The following is an 18,637-nucleotide window of genomic DNA, read 5'->3' on the forward strand; positions in this document are numbered from 1 at the left end:
TATTATACATAGGTGGCACATTTTTATTTATTGTGAAACCGTTTGGTGGTTAGGGGGAGGGCCAAACCGGTGGGCGTGCTCAGCCCACCCAACCTCAAGTTGTATGTTGTTATGTAACCATGTGGAAAAGCAGGAAGGGGTGGGGCACAAGGCCCTAGCCCCAGGTTCTAACGACACCACATAAACGACGATGGAAACTTCAAATGGGAGGACAGGTGGACCTTTCCCACACCTAGACTGCGGTCCTATTCAATATCATGGGACCAAGATCGGGGCTGGTGGGGAACGTGGCCCATGGATCATGCCCCATAGTTATATTATATTCCATGTGATTGACGAAAGGATGAAGAATAGGGGTGTGAGGTTCAACTAATCATCCAACAAATTGCACCCGATGTTCGGCAGCGGATCCCCCCATAGCGGGTTTTTGGGGCTTGAAGCCCAAGGTTTTAGTCAATGCAATGTAAATACCCCGCAAAATGTGGGCATGGAGTGTCAGAGTCTAGGGTTGTCTGCCCTAAAATATTGTAATTTAAAATAGAATGTGTCAGCCTACCCATGGTCCACGGATGATGGCAATGTATAAATAGAGCGAGGCTCTAAATGTAGAAGTTAGTTTTTAGTGTTAGTCTTAGCTTAGAGAAGTGATATGGGTTTTTGAATGAGAATTTCACTCTGAGTCTATAACTCTGAGTCTTGGGTCGTAGTAGTAAGAAGAGGCTCTGCAGTTGAGTGCACAAAGGCTGGGTAGAGTCTGCAGTTGTGTGCGCGGACCCCTCCAGCTGAGTGCGCAAGGCGGAGTTGGGATTATAACGCGATAGAAGTTTAATAAAAGATAAGAGGATTCTGAGATATTGTGCATCTACTAGTAGATCTATATGTTTATGATTCTGTTATATTCTTATGCATCTCTTTACAGTTTATGATTACACGCACTTTTTATGAATGTTGAATGATTTATGAGAATATTGGGCCCACAAAATTAAGTTAAAATCTATAATAATAACACAATAAGGATAAAGGATCTAGACAATGCCTCTTCATGATCTTTACAGAGCTACGCTCAACCAGCATGGGAAACCTAGTTAAGTCGTGCCCTAGAATGTTATAACGTACAAGTAGAAGAGGATGATGATAACCCCCGAAACATTAATATTCCAGAAACTGAAGGATGTCGTGAAGTTCGAAGACCATCAATTAAGGACCCCAACATCACTGCGCCACTAAAAACAAAGCAGGTAAACATTGGTATAGATGTGAAGCCGAAGTATGCAATGCTTGGGGACTACTTAGATGATGCTATGGTAGATAAGGTCATCGAGTTACTCCGCGAATATCAATATTTGTTCCCGACCAAAATCACGGACTTAAAGGGGATGATTGGTGATTTAGGGATGATGAAGATCACTCTGAAACTAGACATAAATCCAATTAAATATGGACCTTATTGTTTGAATCCAAAGTATAATGAAAAGATTTGTGAAGAACTAGACAAAATGCTTGCAACCAAAATTATTGAACTAGTGGAAGAATCTGACTGGGTGAGTCCTATGGTAATAGAGGAGAAAAAACAGAAGGGAAAAATTAGAATCTGCATGGACCTAAGAAAGTTTAATGACGCATATGTTTATGATCCATTCCCAACATAGTTTATAGATGAAGTATTGGAGAATGTTGGCAGATAGGAAGCCTACTCATTCACAGATGGCTTATCAGGGTACCATCAGATCAAGATTGTGCTGGAAGATAGGAGCAAGACAACCTTCGCAACTGAATGGGGTTGTTTTCAATACATCATTATGCCCTTTGGACTCAAGAATGTGCCAGGGATATTTTTGCGTGTAGTGGTGGCCGCATTTAAAGAATACATCCACAAGTTCTTGGAGGTCTATCTGGATGATTGGACTGTATTCGGGTTAGTTAAACACCATATAGCGAGCTTATGGTTGATGCTGGATACTTGCCGACGACACTAGATTGTGATGAATATTAAGAAGTGCACCTTCCTAGTCCCCTTTGGAAATCTGCTCAGCCATGTGGTCTACAAACAAGGCATGATGGTGGACCCTACAAAGATTGTTGTTATTCTCAATCTGGAAGCACCGCAAAGTGTCAAACAACTACGCGCCACATTGGGGCACACTGGTTACTATAGAAAGTTTATTAAGAGATATGCACAAATCACAGCACCAATGGAATAGTTATTGAAAAAGGATGCTACATATTGTTGGAATGATGATTGTAAGAAAAGTTTGGATGTTCTCAAGGAAAAAATGGCATCCGCTCCCATTTTGGTCTTCCCAAAATGGGACATTGAATTTCATGTACATGTTGATGCGTCGTGTATCGCGCTGGGCGCTGTACTTACGCAGGAAGGCATGGAAGATGTGGATCACCCGATCGTGTTCACGAGTTGGTGGTTTTCCAAAGTCGAAAAGAAATATTCTACTACTGAGCATGAAGGATTGGCAATGGTATATGTGCTCCAGAAATACCACCACTATCTACTTGGTGGGCACTTCAAGATGTATACTGATCATTCCGCATTGAAATACCTGGTGAACAAGCCTGTGTTGGGGGGGTGCATATGCAAATGGCTGTTACTGTTTCAAGAATATGACTTCGAGTTCATCGGAAAGCCAGGATGCCTAAATGCAGGACCAGATCAGCTATCACGAATTGAGACTGTTGAGAAGCCAACAAATTTGGAGGAAGGACTACCTGATGCACAGGTTTTTGCAGCGTGCATTGCGGACAACCACTTCAAAGATATAATCCATTTCTTAACCACAGGGACTGCGCCACAGGAATATTCAATCCAACAGAAGAAGGAATTGGTGGTATGCGCGACAAATTTTTTTGTCATTACGAGGCACCTCTACAAAATGGGGAACGATGAGATATTGTGAAGATATGTACCTGAATTTGAACAAGGACAGATCCTTGCGGAAGCACATGGGGGGCTGCAGGAGGACACTATGCAGGACAGGTGACAACACAGAAGATTCTTCACACTGGGCTATGGTGGCCAACCCTACATCAACATTCGAAAGCATACTGTTGGGTCTGTGACGTATGTCAACGAACTAGGAAACCATCATGAAGGGATGAGATGCCACTACAACCATTCGGAAAATGGGCAATAGAATTTGTGGGGAGAATCAAACCGCAGGGGAAGATGGGTGCACCCTACATCATCACCGCGACAAAGTACCTGACTCGATGGGTGGAAGCACAGCCGGTTAAGGACTCCATGACCACCACAGCTGCGAAATTTTTGTTTGACAACATGTTGACACAATTTGGATGCCCGAAAATTTTAATGAGTGACAGTGGAATGCACTTCCTAAAAGAAACTATTAGCGCACTCACCAAGGAGTTCTAGGTGTATCATCAGGAAAGTACTCCGTACCATCTGCAAGCTAATGGGACAATAGAAGCATTCAACAAGATTCTGGAGATTGTGCTGACCAAAGTATGTAACGCTTAGCGAAACGACTGGGACTTGCACATACCTGCCGTATTATGGGCATTGAAAACCACATGCAAGAAGTTGATGGGTCAAACACCTTTCAGGTTAGTCTATGGCATAGAAGCAAGCATGCCAATGGAATACATCATACCCAGTTTGCGAATAGTAGCAATGATAGGCATGTCAGACCGCGAAGCCTTGGAAGAAAGGCTTGCGCAATTGGAAGAATTTGAGGAAGAACGGTTTTTGGCGGGATTCCATCAGCAGGAACAGAAACAATGTGAGAAATCTTGGCACTATTTCCATATCAAGTTGTGCATATTCAAGGTAAATGATTTAGTGTTGTTGTATGACAACAAGTTTGAAAAATTTCCTGGAAAATTCAGAATGCATTGGTTGGGAGCATATGTGGTAAAGGAGGTCACAGACGAAAGTGCGGTCTAGTTAGTCAAACTTAATGGAGAGCCCTTCCTAGGAAGAGTAAATGGCAGTCACCTGAAGCCCTACACGGGTGGGCCGACTGTCTAACTAACTGACCGAAGCACAATCTTCGTGACTTGACAAGCCAGACAGAGGTATGAGACTATAAACATAGGTACTTGAAGTCAACATCCAAGTAGAGAATAAAGTCAGATGAAGATGATTCTGAAGAAGAAGCAGATCTAGACAATGACAACATGGTGAGTTGCGGACCTTCACGACACACTAGCACAGTTGGATGGACTTTGCACAAGGATCACCACACCAGCCGAGTGACTTGAGATGAGTCACGATGATTGTGTTAGGGGCCTGTTGGATAGTGGATCCCCCCATAGCGGGTTTTTGGGGCTTGAAGCCCAAGGTTTTGGTCAATGCAATGTAAATACCCCGCAAAATGTGGGCACGAATCGTGAGAGTCTAGGGTTTTCCGCCCTAAAATATTGTAATTTAATATAGAATGTGTCGGCCTACCCATGGTCCGCGGATGATGGTAATGTATAAATAGAGCGAGGCTCTAAATGTAGAAGTTAGTTTTTAGTGTTATTCTTAGCTTAGAGAAGTGATATGGGTTTTTGAATGAGAATTTCACTCTGAATCTATAACTTGAGTCTTGGGTCGTAGTAGTAGGAAGACGCTCTGCAGCTAAGTGCGCAGAGGCCTGGTAGAGTCCGCAGTTGTGTGCGCGGACCCCTGCAGTTGAGTGCACAGGGCAGAGTTGGGATTGTAACGGAACAAAAGTTTAATAAAAGATAAGAGGATTCTGAGATATTGTGCATCTGCTAGTAGATCTGTATGTTTATGATTATGTTATATTCTTATGCATCTCTTTACAGTTTATGATTACACGCACTTGTTATGAATGTTGAATGATTGATGAGAATATTGGGCCCACAAAATTAAGTTAAGATCTATAATAATAACACAGTAAGGATAAAGGATCTAGACAGTGCCTCTTTGCGCTCTTTACAGAGCTACGCGAAGGTCAGACAGCTGCGCAGAGCAGCGCAAGTGCGCAGGATCGGTTCGCGAACTTCCCAGACTTCATCAAGACATCCCTAGGGTGCGAAAACCTAGTTCCAACACCCTCCCATACTACCTCGGGTGAGACCTCATTCCGTGCACTGCGGACTGTTGCTGAAAGGGCCTGTAGTTTCGAGATTTGTTTGGCTAAATCACTTCTAAACCTAGATCAGGCCCCAACAAGTCAACACCCCATACGACGGGTTTTGTGGCTAAAATCACCACCTAAAATTGTGAAGTTATCATTGTGCAAGACCACCAAAGCTGAATTGCATTGCTAATTTTTATAGAGGGACGATTATGAAAAATTGTTAGTAGATAAATGAAGAAGGAGGCCTAACTTGGCCATTTTTTAGCCCTTTTTATCCCAAGAGGAGCTTGCACAAGGGTTTTTGGGTATTTTGGACATAATGACAATTTTATTTTTGCAATCTGAGCATTGTATGTGGATGTAATTTCAAATTTATGCATAGAATGTAAAGTGTCAACATTAGAAGATGGACCCAAAGATGTATCTTAGGAGGGGTGAATTCCATCATTAAATTGTTGTTTTGTGATGTTGCTTGTTGTCTATTTTGTGTTGTTAAAATATACAAAATTTAACTTAGTTTATGTGCTTTTGAAATATTGATCTATTGCCCATAAGACAAACTAGCTTGCAAAACTTTACATGAAGCCTTCAAATTTTAGTTTTAGATCATGGAACAATAAGACTCAAGCTGGCCAGACTTTCAAATTCTTTCCTATGTGATGTACTCTATCTTCCTCAATTGGATAGGAACCTATTATCCCTTGTGCATTTTTGAAACCAAGGACATTCCATTCATATTTTGATGGAAATTTTGAGATAAGGAGGACTTCCAACAATAAGGTCATGATGGTTAGAGAGGAAGAAGACAAGCTACTAAAGCTAAAGGGGACATCCACATCTTCTACACAAAATTTAACTCATGTCACTCAGCATAATGAAGCTACAATGTCTTGTGATCATATTTGAAATGAGGTAATGAATATAGTGAAACATTTCATAACTTTTATACTTCAGCCACACCATGTCCTCTATCCTTTAACACCATCTGACCAATTCTAATAGGGAAACTCGCCATATTTTGTTTTAAAATTTAATCAACATTCTTTCTTGGCCATGAACTGTAGTCTGGTTGGCTATATCTCTGATGGATAACCTATCAAGTTTGTATCTTGGTAAGACATGAGATCCTACCTCACTTCCATATATTTTGATAAACTAATTGTTTTCTTCTACAAACCAATCACTAATTTGAGACAGGCCTTCTCGAAAATTCCTACTAAATCTTTAGGGGTTCTTCCCAAATAGAACTTCATGAATTGGAATCATGATGTTTTTGCATATATCTTACAAGTATTGTTTATATTTTCTTTCCCCTAAAATAACACAATAATCTTGAACAATATGTCAATGATTGAGAGAATAATTCCATTGCATTAATGGAAATGGAACTGAGGCTATAACAACATCTAAGAGATGAGCATACATAAAAAAATCATTATTCAAAACTAGGAGGGTATGCTAAAGACACCTTAATGGCTTCCAACAAATTCTAAAAAAGAATATCTTCCTAATTTAATCTTCTATATTTCTTATAATTCCATATATAAGAGGCACTCATTCTACTTTATAATTTTTAGGATTTTCTTCTCCATATAATCTCGAATTCATCTTGACTATATATCTGAAAGGGGTTTTGAAGATAACTACTAGGTAATATTTTCCTGTTTTCAATTCGCATCCCTCATAGTCATGGAGCCAATTCTTATTGACTAAGTTATAATCCCTATTTTTATTTTTGAGTACATTATTATGGAATTCATCTAAAAAAAATTGCTGAGAAATATTTCAGGAGGAATTAGCTTGTAGATGATACTAAGGATTTCAATTTTCTCGAAGGTAATAACATTTTGATTATGATCGTAAATAGAACAATTTGGAACATAAGCATGAGTTTAAAATCCAAATTATCATATCGTAATAAGGAAAAATGTTGGTCTAAGCTATAACTTATGTAGTTCATTTTCCTAATTGCTTCATAGTCGGAAGAGGATTCATTCTCTAAGTTATCTGACTCTATCAATTCTTTTTATTCAAAGAAATAAAAAATTTCTTCCCATGAAAGCTTAACTGTGTCCTGAGTTTTAAAGTTTGTATCAATAAGAGATGGATTTAAATTGAAATTCTCATGTTGCGGGGATTCAACTTCTTTCATTTTCATTTTGATTTCTAAAATTTTTGGTCTAGAAGCTTATGCTTTCCCTTTCTTAACCAATTTCAAATAACCTGTAAAAGAGAAGAAAGAGTAATAAGAAAAGGAATTAACAAAAATAATTGAACAAATACTAATTAACAAGTTTAAAACAAGGATAATATTGACCATCATAATGAATACTTGATAAAAATTCATTGTTCTTTTCATAGAAAATTACAAGTTATATGAACCAAAAAGCTCAAGGAAATTTTATGCAGAAAAGATCAAATTGTTTCATTTAAAAACTTCTCGAAAGAAATAATGGTGTATCTATCAAAAATCTTGGGAAATTAAAATTATTGTACAACACGTACTGGTTCATTAATCTTTATTAAATTTTACATGAAATCCAATTGTTTATCAACTTGCAAAATGAGGATATAGTTGATTGGTTGTGAGGTCAGGGGTTATATTTTGATTTAACACTAATGAACATCGATCAGTCGAATTCTCGACTTAATGTTCTATTCAAAGAGAAGAGCAAAACAAGTAAATAAATAAAATCACATGAAAACAAAAAGGGTGACTAAACTAGTCAAAAGGTTGAGATAGTCGGGACAACTGGGATAGTAAGGAGTTAGGGAGTTGGGGTTACATGAAAACGTGACTCGCGTGGTCAGATGATTGGATAGTTGAGAGGTCAGGAGTCGGGAGTAACCAAAGAGTTTTTTTAAATATCCATGCCTTCGACTTCCTATCATAACTATTTATTTATTTTTAATTATGCCAAAATAAATGTATATATATTTTTTAAGCAATTCTATTAAATGAAACAAAAACTCAAAAAAAATTGAGGGGTCCCTATTTTTTAAAACTTGAAAATTAGGGGGTTGTTGTAGGCCTAGCAACAAACTGTTGAGTAACAATATATATTAACTTGTATAAGGGTTCATAAAAAGAACATATTATAACCTTTGTTGTAGAAGAAAAATTATATAATTTATATAAGGGTTTACAATCTCGGTCATGCAAGCCTCGTTATATACTTAGCAATGTATATACGAATTGCAAAATTTACCAGAGTAAAAAGACCCATTAACCTAAGTAACTAAGAACACTATTGAAAATATTTCCCATAGAGTTTGGACCTTTTCCCCATATAAATTTTATAAGTTTGCACAAGAAGTTACAAAAGTTCATATGACTAGGGCCAACATAGGGCCGCTTTATAAAACCCTAATCGAAGAATCTCTAGACAGATCTTGGACATGCTAGCATGAGAACCCTGGAAAAGAAATAAAATTTTAGTAAGCACATGTAATGACTGTGAAGAAAAAGAGCAAAACTTGTGAGAATCATTTCCAAAAAAAACTCAATGAAGATAACCATAGCCACGACTAACTTGCAAGGGGACATGAATATAATCATTGTTAAAAACCCTAAAATTTTCTCAAGTGATTATTGCAAGGAAATGTGGTAAACTTGTAAGAAAATTCAATCAAGAGGAATTAATTAACTAAGAAAGTGAAGTCATAGTTAAAACCATATTCTAGAATATAGAAATGTCAGTATCGAAGGATATGCAATAAGGGAAAACCCTTCTTCTCTTAAAAAGAGAAAAGGCTTCAAATCTCATAAATGGTTTTTGGAAGTTTTACATTGTAATTACTACATGGCCTAGACTCGTGGTCTTAAACCCTAGTATAGGGGATGCCAAAATATGGAAGTTGCATGAGAAGTTAGGGTTCCATCTAGGACTTTAAAAAAATGAAAATTAGTAGAGAAATAAAGACTTACCTAGAAAAAACATCTAAATTCTAAACATTAGTTGCAGGGAAGGAATTTATATAATAAAATAAGAAAAATGAGTGATTATGATGATCCGAACTTAAACATGAGAACAAAAACTTACAAATATAATCATAAACATAGAGATGCAACATAAAAACACTTCATTTCATTAATAGAAAAGTACTAAACTATGCTTACAAACAGAATGGAAATAAGATAGCTCAAGCGATGGAATCTTATCTCTGAGAAGAGATGTGGTGGCTACATGCATCTAAACTGTGTTACAATGAGCCTCAAGGGCCTATCTATTATTGGAAAACATGAGAAAAACCTAAACAATCAAGACCCTAACCCCAGGAGATGTAACACCAAGAGTTTGTGGGCCCCATTGGGGTTAGTTGGGCAACCAACTTCCCGGGGTCATAACTTGGTCATAATACATTTAGTGCGTACGAAACCTTGTTGGAAAGGTCTCTCTGAGTACTATAGGTTTCACTGCATGCCCTTGCCTATTGTTATGAGCCTGCCATGGACCCCCAAAAAAGGTTGTTTAGGGGGTCAAAACTGCTCCGGAAGTTCAGGACCCGAAAAACTACTAACAATAGGAAATGCTAAAATGAACAAGGAAATAGATTAAACTTACTGGGTGTTCTAGGTGGAATAGGTGGGTGGCACTAATATCCACCTGGATCATTCCTCCCCCCTTAGAAAGAAATGGTCCTCATTGTGTGTAGAGCCTCCATGAGGTGAGGAAATTTCTGTTGAACTTGGTCCCCAATGAACCACTTTCCCTAGTGAAGGAGTTGGCCTGCTTTGACAACTCGATATAGTTGTATCCTCTGTTGGAAAGTGTTCTTTATCTATGTTTTGATGATCTGATCAATTGTGTCCTGTTCCATGGAGCCTGGGTTGAGCTCTATTGGTGTGATTTGTTATGCAATGTTAGATTTGTCCAACAATGGTTGAAAGTATGGTTGAAGGTGATCTACATTGAACATTGGGTGTAGACCAAGGAATGGTGGGATGATGAGCTTGAAGGCATTGTCACAAATGAACTTGGTGATGGTGTATGGCCCATATCGGAGTAGGCAAAGCTTGCGGTGGGGTCCAACAAGGCACTCCTTCTACAAATGTAGCCAAACTTTGTTGCCCACCTGGAACTTGTACGACACTTGATGCTGATCATGACGCTTCTTGTACTTAGAATTGACTTTGTCCAATATATCATGGACCTACTGGCGGATGTGTTTAATGTGCTCAATGAAGTTGTTAGCCATTTCATCTTCGAACTGAACATGAGCTGAATCTACCTGAGTGGTTGCAAATGGTATGGCCACATCAATGGGGCATAATGGTTGAAATCCCAGCCCTACCTGAAAGGGGCTATGCCCTATTGAGCTATGGAGAACTCTATTGTAGATATGTTGGACATAGGGGATACTTTCATCCCACATGCGTGGATGCTTCGAGTTGTACATGAACGGAATATGTACGATCATCTTGTTGACAACCTCTATTTGGCCATTAGTTTGCGGATGGAAAGCCATGGACTTAATAGGTTTTGTATCTAGCATCGACCAGAGACTTGACTAAAATGCACTCAGGAACCTGTTGTCCCAATCTGAGACAATGGACTGTGGCATCCCAAAGTGTACCCATACTCACTCAAAGAAGAGCTTAGCAGTGATCTCTATTGTGATACTCTTCTTGCAAGCCGCCACGATCGCCATCTTAGAGAATTTGTCGATGACCACACAAATGCAATCGTTGTCATGCTTAGTAGAAGGAAGGCCCAACATGTAATCCATGGAGATAGATTCCCAAGGCTAGCTAGGATTAGGTAGAGGACTATACAGGCCTTGCTTCTTGAAGGTTGGTTTGAAAATGGAACAGGTGGTGCAGGATCTAATGTACTTCTCAATATCCTGACAAAGTTTCGGCCAATAAAAATACTTCTACAATATTGCCATTATTTTCTCTACTCTGAAATGTCCAATGACCTGACTGTAGTGTGCCTCCCAAATCATCTTGGCATGCTCACTTGAAGGAACACAAATGTGTCCTAGGTGACATAGCAATGCATCTTGAAGGTGAAAATTTTGAACTTTCTTCCCTTCCAGGAGTGTCTGGTATATGTTGTTGAATTCTGGATCACTCTTGTAAAGATGCAACCACCCCGATGTCTTGTGCCTACAGGAGTCGAGCATAGTGATCAACGCCATGAGCGATGGTCGGCTGAAGAAATCAGGAACATTATTGGTGTTGCCCTTCTTATAATTAATGTTCAAATGGAACTATTGCAAATAGGTGGACCATTTTTTATGGTGATCATTCTGCAACTTCCCTTGTGTCTGTATGAACTGTAGAGGTCGGTGGTTTGTGTGGACGACCATTTCCTTCCCCAGAATGTAATGCTTCCATTGACGGTAGGCCTACACAATGGAACACATTTCTTTGTTGTAAGTGGGGTACTTTTGGAGTGTGTCTGAAAGTGTCTCACTGTGGTAAGCCATTGGATGCCCATGCCAAGTAAGAATTGCACCAATAGCATAATCAGAGGCATCTATCTCAATCTCAAATGGTTGTTGTAGGTCTGGTAATGTGAGAATTGGTGCAGAATAAAGGTGATTTTTCACCTCAGAGAACGCTTGTTGTTGGGTTTCCGACCAAAAAAACTTTTCTTTCACTCCACCCTTGGTGACTTGACTTAAAAGCTAATTAATATGAGAGAATCCCAACATGAACCTACGATATAAATTGGCAAGACCCAAAAGGCTGCAGAGATCTGTTAGAGTGGTTGGGGCTAGCCAATTCCAAATGAATTGTATCTTGGATGGGTCCACATGTACACCCTGCTTATCAATGATGTACCCGAGATATTAAACCTGGGTCAGGCCAAAGGTGCATTTCTCCAAGTTAGCACACATCTTGTGTTGACGCAAGGTTTGAAGGACCTGTTGAATGTGGTGGAGGTTCTCTTCCCAACTCTAGCTGAAGATAAAGATGTCATCTAAATACACCACTATGGATGAATTAGTGAAGGGTCGCAAGATGTCACCCATCAGTATCATCAAGGTTGCAGGGGCATTCGTCAATCCGAATGGCATGACCAACCATTTGAAAAGGCCCTCGTTGGATTTGAAGGCAGCCTTCCACACATCGGAGGGTTCGATAGGCACCTGGTAATAACCTGACTTCAAGTCAATCTTGCTAACATATTTGGCCCCTTTGAGTTGGTCTAGAAGGTCATCAATTCATGAGATTGGGTACCTATTTCAAACAGTGATCTTATTCAACGTCCAATCGTCAATACAGAGCCCCCAGGTCCCATCCTTCTTCTGTACCAATACAATCAGTCACCCACAAGGTGATGAGCTTGGCCTCATGTGCCCTTTCTGCAATCGTTCCTGAACCCACCTCTTGATGTCATCGTTCTCTAGAAAAAAGTGACGATAGATCAGTCCATTGGGCAGCGGTTCACCTGGGGTAAGATTGATGGAGTGCTTTCCCTGATAGTGTAGAGGTACCCCTGTGGGTGAGGCCAAAATATCCTTGTACTCCTCCATTACCTTGTCCTTCTATTGTTACTGTGCAGAGGAGCCCCGCCTAGAAGTTGTGGCCACAACCTTCTTCTTGCCCTATGGGCAAATCATAAGGAAAACAAGTTTCCTAGTTTGGGAAATGATCTTATTACATTGCTTTGCAGTGATTAGATGGCAGTAGGTGGGGCTAACTCCGATATCCTATACAACTTATTAGCCAAAGTAATAATCAATGAGCGAGGTCTATACTCATATACAACATGTCGTTTCCACAAGTATGGTTGTAGTAACAATACATCACAAACTTCAACAGGAGACATGTCATACAATACCTCATCCACGAGGGGATTGATGTTGTAGGGAAGGCGACACTATTGGCTGACACAAAGATATCATCCTTGGTGAAGCCAGCCGATGGTGTATGACTATGGATGTGCTATAGTCTTTAGGCCCAGCCACTTCATGACCTCTACTGAAATGAGGTTATTTTGGCTCTTGTTGTCGATAATGAACTATAGCGGAGAACCCTTCACCCACATATTTGAGTGGAAGAGGTGTTCCCCCTCCTCTGGATCTTAAGGCTCAATCCTCTAGATCTTGGTGGTTGCCATGGTAGCACTGGGCAACGCATCAACGATCTACTTCCCTTATCAGTTCCCTGATTCAGAGCCAAAACCTGTGTCTAATTCAGAATCCTTGAACTTGGCCACCAATGAATGCTTTTCCTAACACTCACTTGTATTATGAGTGGAGCTCTTATGGAACTCACACCATTTTCTCGTGTCCTTCTTCATCTTCAGGGTGTTGTTCTTTGCTTCCAGCTTCAGCGAGCTATCCTGAGTAGCGTCTCCATGGCTTGGTCCTTTGTTCTGTGGTTTGGGGGCACCTTTTCCTTGCTTTTGATTCGCAAATCCAAAGTTTCGCTTCTTCAATTTAAACTTCTGCTCAATCTTGACAGCGTACCGATTCGTTATGTCAAGCAAGGAAATGTCCAGGAACTCCATCTCATCCTGGATGTATTTGTGTAGAAATCCATGGTACGTGAGCACCAAATTCCACTCAGCATCCTTGACGCCCAGCTTTGTGCGAAGGGTGTTGTTAGGCCCCTATACTACTCAAGCGTTGAAGACAACACTTTTTGAAGGAGAGGGGCATGTTAGGTCCCTATACTACTAGTGTAACCCTTATTGTTATTAGTACAACCCCCTTATTATATTGTTGTGCCCATATAGTCCCAATAATTTTATTATTGTGCCCCATAGAAGCCCACTATTGTTATTATTTTGTCCATACATTATTATTGTTATGTCGGCTTTGATTATATTATGACCCCTTAGACTCCTATATATAGAAAGGAGGTCTTGTCATTTGTATCATCTACGAATTGTTCAATTGTGTAATGTAAAGAAGGTTTCCCCCTCGAAGATACTTATTTCTAAGGTGTTGATCTATCTTTTCTATCTTTCTGTGAGCTGGTTTCATAACATTTGGTATCAGAGCTTTGGATTCTAGGGTTTCGCTGCTCCAAAAAGGTCATCGTGGAATTTTCACTATAACATTTTTTCTGCAAAGTTTCAGAAGCGAAAAAAAAAACCCATTTTAGAAGACCTTGCACTTCCCCTCGGGTCTGAATTTCAAAGTTTGTCTCACTATATTTACGGAGATATGATGTGAGGAAGTTAGGGTTTTTGCAAGCTCCAAAATTTCAACTAAAACAAGTCATCGTGGGATTTTCACTATAAATATTTTGCTACAAAGTTTCAGAAGCTGAAACAAAAACCCATTTGAGAAGAAATCGGTCTGAGCCTTGGCTCCAAATTTTAGATCTTGTCTCACTAAAATTTCGGATATATAATATGCAGAAGTTAGGGTTTTTGCAGACCCCCAAATTACATTCCGAACAAGTCACCTTGGGAAAATCGTCATAAATTTCTCTCTGAACATCAGATTGAATTTTCGTAAGAAGTTACAGAAATAGGACTTCCTGTATCTTTCTATATATCAATTTCAGGTACTAAGGTAGAAACAGTAAGACGTGGCACGTCGTACAAGTTCGCTCTACAGAATTAGTCTATAATCAGGTCACTGTGGGAGATTTGGCATAACTCTTTCTTGGATAATCAAATTTTGATCAGACTTGTGGGGTTAGAAAGAGAACTCAAAGAGCTACCACAGGAAGAAATTTCAAAACTTGGAGATCTTAAATTACAGAGTTACAGTCGTTTCAAGATCGAGCTCCTAAAATCAAGAAAAACCGAGATGAGGAAGTTTGATGGCAAGGATCCGATAAATTGGATACTAAAGATGGAGAAATATTTTGATCTACATGGTGTACCACTGTTACAAAAGGTATGTATTTCATCTTCATATTTAGAACAAGATCAATTTTTATGGTACCAAGGGCTTTTTTCTCGTAAACCACTTGTTACATGGTCAATTTTCATGGAGGAAATTATAGCACATTATGAGGATACAAAGAGAAACACCTTCTTTAGCCAATTGATAAATCTCAAAAAAAAGTATTCAATGGTAAAGCACATTAAGGACTTTCAAAAATTGAATATAAGGGTAAATTATATTCTAGAGAAGCAAAGGATTGATGTCTTCATAGGTACTTTAAAGGATAACTTTCAACATGAGGTTCGTCTTTGGGAACCTGATTCATTGGAGAAGGCATTTAGGTGGGAAAGAAAAATTGAAAGAGAAATTATGGAAACAAGGAATGCCACCACTCACGGCTATAATTTTGTAAGTGTTTTTTCTCCTAGCCTTCCACAACCTACAAGGGTTACACCACAACAATTGGAAGAAAAAAGTGAAAAAGGGCTTTGTTACAATTGTGATAAAAAATACATTAAAGGTCATAAGTGTGCTGAGAAGAAATTATTTTACATAGATTATGAAGAGGAGGAAGAAAAGGATCAAGAAACATCAAAAGAAGAGTATATACACTAGGAACCAACCCTACAGAAAGAAGAAATGAATCCGACCACATCTTGTAAAGAATTGGAAATAATTACTACTCCTCAAACTCTTAGATAGAACGACATATCAAGAAGAAAAAGGTTCAAGAAGTGAAATACCACATCAAGAAAGAAGAAATGATTCCGACCATATCTTGTAATGCAATGGATGGAATTACCACTCCTCACACTGTCAAGATAGAAGGACATATCAAGAAGAAAAATGTTCAAGAAGTGAAAGATCACATAGAGCACCAAGAAATGAATCCGACCATATCTTGTAATGCACTGGAAGAAATTACCACTCCTCAAACTGTCAATATAGAAGGACATGTGAAGAAGAAAAAGATTCAAGCAGTGAAATATCACATCGAGCATCAAAAACAAGTTCTCCAACTCTTAAAGGATAATGCCACTTTGGTGCAGAATCGAATGAAACAACAGGCAGATCAACATCATAATGAAAGAAGTTTTGTTGTAGGTGATTGGGTATTTTTATGGCTACATACATACAAACAAATGTCCCTCAAGAAAGCTATTTATGAGAAGGAAATGTTGGCAATACTACACACACTTAAGAAATGGCGACCTTACCTAATGGGAAGGAAATTCAAGGTAAAAACGGATCATGATAATATTAAATACTTTTTAGAGAAAATACTATCCTCTGAAGAGCAAAAAAAATGGGTCACAAATATGTTGGGTTATGACTTTGAAATCATCTACAAAAAAGGGAAGCAAAATGTTGTGGCAGATGCACTCTCAAGAAAGGTTGAGGATGTGGAAGCATTATTGTGCGCCATTTCTATTATCCAACTAGATTGGATAAATGAAACACGTTATGAATGGAAGAAGGACAAAGAAGTGTGGCCACTCATTCAAAAGGGTCAGAAGATCCCAATTCAAACAATATTGCCAGAACTTGACAAGGAAGGAAAAATCATATTGGAGCTAGGAGCAGTCACAGAAACAAGAACCTGACAACTACGAAATCAATCAATTTTAGAGTATCTCATCAAGTGGAAGAACTTACCTGTTGAAGATTCCACATGGGAGGACAAGAATTTTATACAGAAGCATCAAGAACTACTTAAGCGTTGAGGACAACACTTTTTGAAGGAGAGGGGCATGTTAGGTCCCTATACTACTAGTGTAACCCGTTATTATTATTAGTACAACCCCCCTATTATATTGTTGTGCCCATGTAGTCCCCATATTGTTATTATTGTGCCCCATAGAAGCCCACTATTGTTATTATTGTGCCTTTACATTATTATTGTTATGTCCGTTCTGATTATATTATGACCCCTTGGACTCCTATATATAGAAATGAGGTCTTGTCATTTGTATCATCTAAGAATTGTTCATTTGTGTATTGTAAAGGAGGTTGCCCCATTGAAGAGGCTTATTTCTAAGGTGTTGATCTATCTTTTCTATCTTTTTGTGAGCTCGTTTCATAACAGGTGTGGAAATTATTTGTGAAATATGGCATATCTTGGTCTCTTCCCTATCGTAGCGTGGTCCACTTTATGTATTTGTCTTCATAGCTCCCAAAAGGGTAATATTGTTCCTTGATGGCATCAGAAATAATTCCAAGTGTTTGCGGATGAAAACAGTGAGGGTTCACTCTTGTCCTTTTTTTCACAGTAGGTTTCCCATCAATCCTTGACGCATGGGGTGGCTTTAAGAAGTGAAAAATTAATATTTTCCCAATTGGAAAAGTTAAGAACTAAAAAATATCCTTCTAATAGATTTAACCATTTATCTACAGTGTCTGTATCTATCAGGCCTTCGAATATGGGAATATCAAAGTTAACTTGTACCTTAAAAGGAGTGGTGCGTCCAGAGTGGCTGCTGGATGAAGATGCACTACCAATGGGTAGTCGTCGAAGGATCTGGGCAAAGTTATCTATCATCGCATCCCTATGTCACTTGAGGGCTTCCTAAAGAAACATTTTGAAAGGATCTCCTACCCCCTTGTCTTTTTTTTCTTCCGCCATGGGAGGTCGTCGGGTTTTGTGAGATTGATCTTGCAATGGTTCAACCAGATCAAGCCCTAACTCCTTCTACCCTAACCTTGTTGGTGACATGCAAAGAAAAACATAGAAATAGCAGACTGTTATGATACCACTGATCCAAAATTAAATAGGAATGCAACAAATTATAGATATAATCATAAACACAGAGATGAGACATAAAAACACTTCATTTCATTAATAGAAAAATATTGAACTATGCTTACAAACAGAATGGAAATAAGATAGCTCGGGTGATGGTAGCTCATCTTTGAGAAGAGATGTTGTGGCTACTTGCCTCTGAACTGTGTTACAATGAGGCTCAAGGGCCTATTTATTATTTGAAAAGATGAGAAAAACCTAAACAACCAAAACCCTAACCGTAAGAGATGTAACACCAAGAGTTTGTGGGCCCCGTTCGGGTTAGTTAGGAAGCCAACTTTCTGGGGTTGTAACTTGGTCATATTATCTCTGTTTGGCGCATACGATACCTTGTTGGAAATGTCTCTATGAGTACTATAGGTTTCATTGTAGGCCCCCACCTATGGCTAGGGGTTTGCAGCGGACCCCAAAAAAATGTCGTTTAGGGGGTCAAAACTGCTCTGGAAGTTCAACCCATGAAAAACTGCTAAAAATAGTAAATGATGAAATGAACAAGGAAATATATGAAACTGACCGGGGCATCTAGGAGGAATAAACGGTTGGCCACCGATATCCAACTGGATCATGTGAGGTCGCTTTCCAACCTAAAGATGTAAACGCTATCTCAAACCATAAGTGAAACCTCTGTTAATGGAATTTGGGCTAGAATCAACAAAGAATTTTGGTGCAGACCTCCAATATTGCAATGATAAAACCTAGTTACCAGGTTAAAATCAATGGCTGTAGAGCTCATTCCAAACTAGCATAAGAGAAAATAAGGCCATGGTGGCATTTAGGGCATAGGAGGTAGTTACTTGAAGTAATCCAAAAAATAATTCACCATAGATCAAAACCCTAAGTAATATAAATTGTCAAGATTACAGACGTCACCAAGTGGATTGGGAGTTGGATTATACTAGCACCTGTACATTTTTCACATGGGTCGAATGTTGAAAAACTTCCATGACAACTCAAGTAGCCCTGAGGGTCT

This window comes from Pinus tabuliformis, chromosome 6 (assembly GCF_031772625.1).
Source record: "Pinus tabuliformis cultivar Carrire ecotype Pingquan chromosome 6, CPIR1, whole genome shotgun sequence".
In the NCBI taxonomy this organism is placed as follows: Eukaryota; Viridiplantae; Streptophyta; class Pinopsida; order Pinales; family Pinaceae; genus Pinus; species Pinus tabuliformis.